This window comes from Corvus brachyrhynchos, unplaced genomic scaffold (assembly GCF_000691975.1).
Source record: "Corvus brachyrhynchos isolate BGI_N302 unplaced genomic scaffold, ASM69197v1 scaffold72, whole genome shotgun sequence".
Taxonomy (NCBI): Eukaryota; Metazoa; Chordata; class Aves; order Passeriformes; family Corvidae; genus Corvus; species Corvus brachyrhynchos.
In genome coordinates this window covers 1,184,671-1,194,309 of record NW_008236763.1, presented here as the reverse complement: position 1 = coordinate 1,194,309, position 9,639 = coordinate 1,184,671, and the positions used below count along the sequence as shown (strand labels likewise).

Below are 9,639 nucleotides of genomic sequence, written 5' to 3'. Positions count from 1 at the left end.
GGCACGGCCAGGGAGAGTGTGGCACGGCCAGGGAGGGTCTGGCACGGCCAGGGAGGGTCCGGCACGGCCAGGGAGGGTCCAGCAGGACGCACACAAACCCCTCATTAACCCCCATCAGGGCAGGGACAGACCCCTCAGCCTGGGCTGGGGGCAGTCGGCTTCTGTGCTCTCACCTCTTCCACCTCCCAGGGTTTGTAGGAACGGGGATGGGGAGAGGAGGCAGGTGCTGGTCTCCCACCAGCACAGGAGCCTGAACAAACCATGGGAGAGACCACAACTTTCTCATTTTCTGCTCTTTACGGAAGTACCCGTTTTGCTCAAGGCATTTAAAAATTTGTGTGTGACAAACCCAAAGGACCCCGCGAAGCCCCCAGAGCTCTGTGCAACTCTGGAAGAAGTTTTGCTGAGCAAAGCCCCCCGGAGCTGCCCAGGAGGTCCCAGTCTCCACTGACCACCCCAACCCTTCGGCTTCAGGACCATTTAATCACCGCTTGTAATTTAGCATCCCGCATAACCGCCTCATCGCCGGGCATCGTGCCAGCGTCGTGAAGCATCGCTTCATCCATCATTGTCTCCCAAGCTGTCTCTCCTGCCTCCCAGGCATCGTTCCTGCCCCTCCCAAAAAGCCACCAAGCCACTGAGCAGGCTCTGAGCCAGCGCCAAAGTTGCAGCTCCTGAAGAATGAGCCGGGCTTGCTGTTCCCTAATCGGGTCCCGTCTGCTGCTTGCAGAGCTGATGTATTTATTTTCATTAAATCTAATCCAGGGATGTTCTCCTCCTCCCACCTTCCCTCCAGTCCGGCTGCTGAAGCAGCAGGGCTCGGGAAAGGAGCCACCTTCCAGTTGATTTCTCATCCAGCAGAGCCAGGTCCGTGTTCCTGTCCCATTTAATTAGCACAGAGAGAGAACTGGGCTGCGCAGGGAGCAGCCGCGGAGCTGCCGCCTCCATGCAGGAACGGCAGCACCGGCATGGCCAGAGGCTCCCGCAGCTCATTCCCCCCTTTCCTCCCACCCAAGCGTCCCCCGTGCCACCTGAGCCAGCGTCCCCAGGTAGAGCAGAGATGCTCCAAACTGGATTTGCTGTCAGTCCCCAGCTCCTCCCAGGCCGGGAGATGAATTGCGGCAGCTCTCCCTACCTGTCACAGCCGCTCCCAGGTGGCAGGAGCTGAGTCACGAGTGAAACGTGTCCCCATCGTCCCCAGCTCCCTGCAGCTGGTGGGAAACCATCTCTAAATCACCACCCTCAGCTGCATCCATCACCCGGCCAGGCTGCAGGGACACGGAGGGGGGAGGTTTGAGGCAGATTTTCTGGGATAAAAACAGAAAAAAAACCCAGGGATAACAACAATTAAGGGCCAGAGAAACTCTGTGATCAACTCGATTCCAGTTCCAGGGTTGGGTTCAGCCCAGAGAAGCTGCGTTTTGGGGTTTGGTGGAGCTGGCAGAGCTGCAGGGAGCGAGCAGTGGGAGCATCTCGGGGTCTGCTGCACCAGCAGGGCAGGATTTAGGGAGCCAATATAATTTCCAGAGGTGCTGGAACAGCTCTGGGCTGGTGGCCTGAGCAGGGCCTGCAGCACCTTCGCTGCTCAGTGCTGAGACGTGGAAAGGAGGGAAAGTTTTAGGGCCAGACAGAGCAAAACTCTTGTGTAAGCAGCACTGGATTATGCAGCAGGACTTGCAGGGGAAATGTCCTTAAATCGCCAGGAATCGCTCCCTGTTTGGAACACACCAATTATTCCTCAAACAAGGACGAGCTGCAGGCAATTGGAGGGGTTTATCACCCACACTGTGCAATGATGTGGCAATAAATAAATCCCAGAGCCAGAGGAAGGTGGCAGATTCCCCCCAGGAGCGAGGAAGGGAGCGGGACAGCATTTCTCGAGGGGGGAGGGGGCTGGGAGGGGATCAGAGGGACTCAGGGGGTGCCCTGGGACAGCTTTTCCCCAGCTTGAGCTGCAAAGAGATGTCAGGGACCCAGCCTGATGCTCCCCAGACCCAGCAGAGCTGTCGAGCCCCACACGGCAAAGCCCCAGACCTGGTGATCCCCCTCACCAGGGGTTCTTTTTTATCTCGGAGCGTTTGGGAGGATGCCTGGATCAATGCAAGGAAGTTCCTCCTGCCCAGCCCGGTTTTGGGTCAGGCCATGGACTGGGGCAAAACAAAAGCCTGAATTTCTCACCCCGTGTGCCACACTCACCTTGGAGCCGCTCCTGCATTGACTTCCAGAGCCTTTGAATCCACGTTTCCCACGCTGAGACCAGGCTGGAGCTGAGCAATAACAGGGATGCCATAAACTCCATCTCTCCCAGTAGTGAAATCCCGTTCGATACATTCTTAATATCCAATTACTATTTATGTAACATGCGGCAAAGGATTATCCCATTAAACCGAAATTAAGTGCTTCGTTCATTAATTAATACAACTTATTTCAAGTGCTGCCAACATTTATCCCTGGAAACGTATTATTTAAAACCAAAATGCACAAAGGAAGGGAAAGGAAGTTGTTTGCTTGCTGCTTTTATGTGTTCTCAGAGATGAGTTATGGAGCCTGTGCAGGATCCATCCAGAGCGCTGGAGGGGAATCTCCCAGGGAGCAGCAGAGGGAGGAATCCTGCTTGGAAATGGTTTGTGTCTCCCTGAGTGAGGAGCACTGGGAAGTTCATCCCTGTGGTTCCTCCATTTCAGCTGGAACAGAACAGGGAAAACCCTTCTTTTCCCAGCCTGGACAACGTGCTCCACTGGGAAAACCCAACATCAGTCCCCAGTTTCCCTGGGGACTCCAGGATGTCACCACCCCATGGATGTGGTAGCTCCCAGGGGGTCAGACCTGGGCTCAGCCCCATCTGTGGCTGGAGCTGCCTGAGCTCAGAGCCTCTTGCAGCTCTGTGACTGCTGCCACAGGACCATGGGCTGGTTATTCCATCCCTAAATTCCTTGGAGAGCGGCATCCTGATCCCACTCGACCTCCAGGAATTCCCCAATTGGCCCATCAAACCTCCAGTGCTGGCAGCAAGTGCTGGGGAAGAGCATGAAATCTAAATTAAGTCGAGAGTCTCTTTCCAAAACAAATTCCTCCTTGAAGAACCAAGCCCAGACTTCATTACGACAACTCAATTATCCTCAAGGCTGAGCTCCAGAGACAAGAGCTCCCCACGAGTGCTTCGTGCTCCCGTCACAGCTTCCCCTCCATGCAAAGGGGAGGATCGGGAACAGCTGGAGCCTCCCCGGCACCGCCCGGAAAACAAATCACAGCAACAGAGGCAGAACTGGAGCTTCCCTGTGGCAGAGCCTGTCCCGGGCTGGGTTTCTGTGAGCTCCCTCCCTCCAGGGCCACCCTGTAGGGTGGAAAAGTGGAATTTGATCCCCAAAGTGCCCCCATCTCTCAGGAAGGGAAAGCAAACACGGACCACGAGAGCTGTGGATTCATTTTTAGGCCCGTGGGACTCTCTCTGCTGAAGGAACTGTTCAGGTTTAATATTTTTGAAGTCATGTTTCACTCCTGCTCCAGATGATGTCTTTGGAAATCAAATGACTCTGCGGACTCTGCAGGAGCCGGGGCACCCCGGGCACCTCTCTGCATTCCCAGATTGTCCTGCTGGAGCCTCCCTGCCAACCCCATCCCAAAATCTCCACTTCCAAGAGATGGAAACTCTGAGCAGCGACTTCCAACCACCCCAGGTCCCACACTGAGACCCTCCTGCTCCAACCCCAGCTCCAGCCTCCAGCATCCATCCCTCTTCAGAAGCACCAAGGAACAGTTTCTCCCTCCTCTCCTCCCTGACTTCCAGCTGCCATTAGCTCTGTTTCCATCCGAGCAGCAGCGTTTCATGGGCTGCTGGGGAGGTCACAAGACTTCGGGTTTTTTACAGAAATCCATCAAATCGCCCCAGAAAAAAAAAAAGGCAACCAAAAAAAACCCCCCCAAATCCTGCATGAAATCTTCCTGTCTAGTATTTTCTAGAGTGAAGGAAGGAGGAAAAAAATAAAAATAAGAATTTACAGGTAATTTCCTTGTCAAAAGTTCCTGTCTGTAAATACAATCAAGATAAGAGTGACATGGCAAATAGCTCCTTTTCTCTCCTGAATGAATTATTCAATTCGCCACTGATCCCCTCTAACTGCTCCAGGATTGCCTTCTGCTTCCCTGATTTATTTTACTTTATTTAGTTCCGTAGAGAAGCGCTGCCAATAATCGAAAGGAATTCAGGCAATTTCAGGATTCAACAAATCCCTCCCGCAGCCCCGGCAGCTCAGCCCGACCCCGGCTCCCCCCCGGATCCTTCCCTCCCTCCTCTCCAACGCTGCCGCTGATCCAGGATTTCTTCTTCCCCAGGAGCAATCCCTGGAGTAACCCAGATTACCCTCCCCTTGGAATGGAGCTGGATTTTGGGAGAGGTTGCAGAGATCCTGCAGGGAGAGGGGTGTCCCATAAACCTCCCTTCCCGTTCCCAAAGGATGGAGGAGATCCCGTCCAGCACCCGGGAATGGTGAGAACCCTGCTGAGCTGCCAGCTCTGCGTTGGACGATCAGAGCTGTAGATTCTCCTCGGTCGCGTCCTTAATTGCTCCTCCTTGGAGAGACCACAGCCCCCTTAGGGAGTGGGAATTCACCTCTCCGAACATCTGCAGGGAATTCTTTTTAGGACAGCCCCAAAATCCCGGCAACATCAATAAAGAGCAGCGCTGCAGCCGGCGTGGCAAGCAAGGAAATTGTATTAGTGCTGAAAAAAGCCTGCTCTGCAGCCACCCCAAAGCTAATAAAAATATGACTCGAGAACAGAACTGTTTCGGAGCCGCCAAATAATATCCAGAGGATGATTCAATTACAGGGCATTAGCGCCGGTCTGGCTGCAGAGCCCAAAGTTCCTCGGCGAGGTTTGGGAGCGAGGGGCAGGTGACGGCTTCATAAACCCCCAACCCGCGGTGTGGGGACTCCAAAGAACGCGAAAGGAGGAGCAGCAAAGCAGAAACCAGACAAATAAACCCCTCATTCGACTCACGAAACAAATCATGAGGATTTTTGTTCTTTTTCCCCGGAGCAGGTTTCAGCCAGGGCAGCGTTTCTTTAGGTTATCGATTAGCAATTAGAGAGGTGTTTTAGCTGCTTCTCGGCTGTGTCCGATACTCCCTCCAGAATTTCAATTCCACAAGAGCTATTTCCACCCGGCAGTGGGGGCCGGGAAAGCAGCACTGCCTGACCCCCTGCCCTCAGGCTTGCCAGAAAGCCTCGGGGAGGAGTGGGGAAGGCAGCACTCGGAAAAAGAAAAATAGTCTGGAAAGGAGAAGAAATAATCTCGGTTCAATCCAGCAGGAAGCTTCCCCCCATGGCTTTTGGGAAGGGAAGGATGCTCTCCAGCAGCTCCCTCCCTGAGGAGAGGGCTTGGGGTCACAGGGTGGTGTTGGACACAGGGCCAGGATGTGGGGACCTGCTGGGGCCTCTGTTACTGTCACCCACGGGGGGTGGCCCCACTAAATGCCACCACAATGTCCAACAGCTGTCACGGAGCAGCGCGAGGGGAGGCTCTGTGGGAAGCAGGCCAGGCTGGATGGGGCTTGGGGGACACCCTGGAGGATGTCCCTGCCCATGGCAGAATGGGCTTTAAGGTCCCTTCCAACCCCATCCAGTTGAGGATCCAGTGATTCCACGAGCAATGGAGACTCCCAGCGCCAGCCACAAACACCAGCACATTCCAGCCCAGAATCGATGCAGGAAAACCGCCAGAGCCTCCAAGGAAAGAGAGGCCAGACCCTTTCTTCAACAGCAATTTTCAAACCTTTTTATTTGGTTCCTTGTAAAAAGGGGAAAATAAAAGGAGGAGAAATAACAAACTGATTTCAGATAATTCACTGGGGCTCCGGGTGCATTGTAAATGTGTGCTCCAGCCAACCGGCAATTTGATGAATTTCACAGCCCGCTTTTGTGTCACTGCTTGCCGAGCACCATCCTCCACTGAAATTGTGGCTGCCTTAATGTTCTCTTTAGCACACGGCATAATTGCCCCCTGCAATTTGTTGCCTGGGAAGGTTACCAGGAAAGAAAGGAAAGGGAGAGAAGGACAACTTTGTTGGTGGGGGAGCAAGGGAGAGGGGGAAGAGACGAAGCTGATGGCGTTTGAAACACGATTTATTCCAGGGCAAGGGATGCCATTGCAGGAAGGCACAGGGGCTTCCCAGAGCGGGCTGATGGGGATGGAGCTCCCACAGGGATGGGATCCGACCCAGAGACATCCCTGTTCACCCTGTGCCCGAGGGGCTGGCGATGTGGAGCTGGAAGAGAAACGGCCGCACCAAAGGAGGAAGAAGAGAAGGGAAGGAGGAAATCCTGGCAGAAAAGCAGGAGCAGGGTGGGGAGGGGGCGGCAGGCAGGGGCGGCGCGGCGGCGGCAGCCAGTGTTTATTAATTTTCTGCTTGGCTGCGCTCGGTGCCACAGCTCCGAGATCATGGAGCCGCTCCACACTCTATTAAATAATTCAATCTGCAGAGAATCCAAGTGTGTAAGCGAACACTCTTATGCGTCTTAAAATTTAATTGCGGACCTAAACAAGATGAAGTGCAAGGAAGACATAAAAGATATGAAAATAGATGCTGCAGCTTTTGTTTCTCCGGCTGCTCCAGCCCTGCCCAGGAACCTCTCCCCATTTTTCACACGCTGCCGTTAAAGAGCCTGAGCCTCCTTCATCTGCTGCCCCCTCCCCTCTGCTATTTACAGCTGTGTTTGCAAGCAGCAGGCCTGCAAATCACTTAATATCCATTAGAGCAGCTCCATTCACCCTGCTGCCTCCTGCTCTGGCAGCCGTTCCCGTATAAATCCTCATGTTCCAGGGTTTAGGGAATCAACTGGGAGCACTTGCTCCGGCCGCCCCTTTGCCCGCTGGAGCCCACGGCCTCCCCCTTCCCAGGCTGGAGAGCATTTCCTTGCTCCTGCAAATCCTCTCCTTCCTTTTTGGAGGGAGCAGTGCCCCTCCACGCTGAGAGCCCGTAAACCAGCCCCGCTGGAGGGTGCAGGACAGGCGTGACCCAGGGCCTTCCTGCACAGGTTGGGTGGAGGGATGAGAGCATCCCACGCCCTGTGCCACAGCCCAGAAAACCTGGGAAACCATGGGCAAGGGCTCAGATTTCCTTTGGAAAGAGGGGTGAGTTCGTCTCTTGAGACTGGGGGGTGAAGGAGAACCCATCACTTGCAGAGGCTCAAAACCTGAGGCCCCAAACCCCGGCAGAAACCCTGGTGAGCTCCTTCCCAAGCCAGCCTTACATCTGAGGTGCAAACAACTGAGAGCAGCCCTGGAGGTTCCGAGCCCAGCTGTGAGCATCAGAGGTTTACTCAGAACATCTGCAAGTGCATAAAACACCTGCTCCTGCCCCAAAAGCCACACGCCAAGCTCGGGCCTGGTCCCACAGCCCCAACAGCTGGTCCAGCACTGCTCCCACCTGCTGCCAGAGCAGCTCCCGCGGGGCTGGATCCCAGGGAATGGCTCAGTTCTCAGCCAGTGACCTGCAAAGACCCCAGGAGGGGGGTTTGGGGTGCAAACTCAGGGCTGAGTGTCTCCTCTGCTGCACAGCCCTGCTCAGAGCTGCAGCGGCAGCAGCGCTGTGCAAACCATCCCCACAAAAATCACTCACACAGAGCAGCTGCATTTCCCTCTCCGTGCTGGCAGATCAATTACAGCCCTGGCTCGTGGCAGGAGCAGTGAGCTCAGCCCCTCCTGCACCCAAATTGGTGGAATTTTGGCTTTGTTATTACACCCAGGCTCGCAGGTGTATTAATGTAATTTCTTCTTGCAAAGGGCAACAAGTGAGACCTCAGGCTGCTTTGTCTTCATTTGCTCAGCTGCTGAGCATTTTAGGTTGTTCCAGGGGCTGGTGGGATGGGAACTGCCACAAAACCCTGCAAAGCTCCACAGCTTGAACCTCATCAGCTCCCCAGAAGAGATGGGGGTTTGCTGGGTGGGGGATGAGGAGCTGAGACAGCAAATCAATATCAATAATCAATAAAACACGCCAGCTTTGCTGCAGAACTCAGCAGGCCGAGGCACATTGGGACAGGGGACTGACAGCACCGGCTCCACATGGATGTCCCCAGTCCAAAATAATTGAGGGGGTCTCACCCAGCCCCCCACACTCCTCCCCGCCATCCCCCAGTGCCAGATCTGCTCCGACGCTGACAGTGATTGACAGGGGCAGAGCAACAGGTGAATTAAACAGGCGCTGCTGCCGCCAGCAGTGGTGCTAAATGTCAGAAAAGATCAACCCTGGCGTTCTCAGCGTGGCTCTGCTCCCGCCGAGCGAGGTGATGGAGTGGAAATGCAGCCTGCAGAGAGGGGAGGGGAGCTCCGGAGGGTGCTGAGCACAGCTTGGGGCCTCGCCAGGAGCTGTGAGGTGGGAGCCATCATTTTGGATCCATCAGGTCCAGGTCTGAGCCAACCACGGGAGCAGGGATCATCTCCTCCCCCTGGACAGGAGGGACCTGCAGAGGCACCTCTGAGCTCTGCTTTTGCAGGTGCTGGGTGTCCTCACTTCCCAGGCTGGGAGTGGTTCAGGACAGCAGCGCAGGTGTGAGATCTAACCCTAACCCTAATCCTGACCCACCGGCTGTTCCAGATGGAATCCAAGACATCCCAGTGCAACCAGCCTCCCAGGACCTGCCTGCCTTGTACAGCACCAGGAGCCAGGTAAAAACTTCCTGCATTCCACAAAGGATGTGCCTCTTCCCAGCTCCCTCTCCTTCCTCACATAGCACATTCCCCCAGGACAACCCGAGAGAAAATAAAATCTGTATTCCAAGGACACCGGGCCTAAAATAATGTTGTTTTGCTGTAGTGCCACTTTAAATCTCGAGCAGTTGAAAAACCAATTTGTGCTTAGAAACATTCAATTTGTTTGCAGGTGTTTTCCTCTTAAGTGGCACCGGGTAATCGGGGCTGGCAGGGGAGCCCCCGACAGGTGCCACAGGCCGGGGCACCAGCTGAGCCAGGGCCAGTGTGGGACGTTCCAGGAGAGTCCTGGGGCTGGAGCATTGGGAAATTAATTGGTCACATTAAACGAGTGGGGACAGAGAGGGGCTGAGCTGAGCATCCTCCAGCACGTGGTGTGTGGAGGGGAGACCCTGTTCCTGTGGATGTGGCGAGGGTGGAGAAGGACATGGGGGACAGAGAGGGACATGGGGACAGAGAAGGACACAGGGGACAGAGGGGGATGAGTTAGGGTTCAGCTCTTTGCCCACCTGAGCGTCAGGAGGTGAAAGCTGAAGGAGGGGAAAGGGGCAACGGTCCTGTCCTGCTGCAGGAGAGCTGCTGCCAAGGGCTGCCGTGGGATGGAGCTGCCAAAGCGTGGTCTGTCCACGAGATTTCCTCTTCCCAGCAGGAAGAGAGAGTGACTAACCCCAAACCCAAGCCATACATCAACTTAATCGATGTCCCCGACACCCGGCGCCCCCGTCCCTCACCTTGCAGCCGGTGCCCGGAGGTGTGAGGCTATTGATCCCCCGGATGCCCGTGTGATTGGAGTCCACAATCCAATGCCTGCCAAGTCCAGCCGAGCCCAAACCTCTCAAATCATGTTGACACGTTTAGGAGGTGCCGGGCGCTTCATCCTCCCCGGTCCGATATGTAATTATGTCCTTGTCACCGTGATGTAGGGGCTTG

At 55.1% G+C, this 9,639-nt stretch overlaps 1 long non-coding RNA gene across 1 annotated transcript in view; it reads right to left on the bottom strand.

Moving 5' to 3' along the window:
* LOC108444928 overlaps positions 1-9,633 on the bottom strand; it is a 10,661-nt gene extending 1,028 nt beyond the window's left edge. Inside the window, exon 1 of the long non-coding RNA XR_001859649.1 lies at positions 1,136-9,633. This is a non-coding gene — a long non-coding RNA (uncharacterized LOC108444928). The remainder of the gene's footprint in view (positions 1-1,135) is intronic.
* Positions 9,634-9,639: the final 6 nt, after the last annotated feature.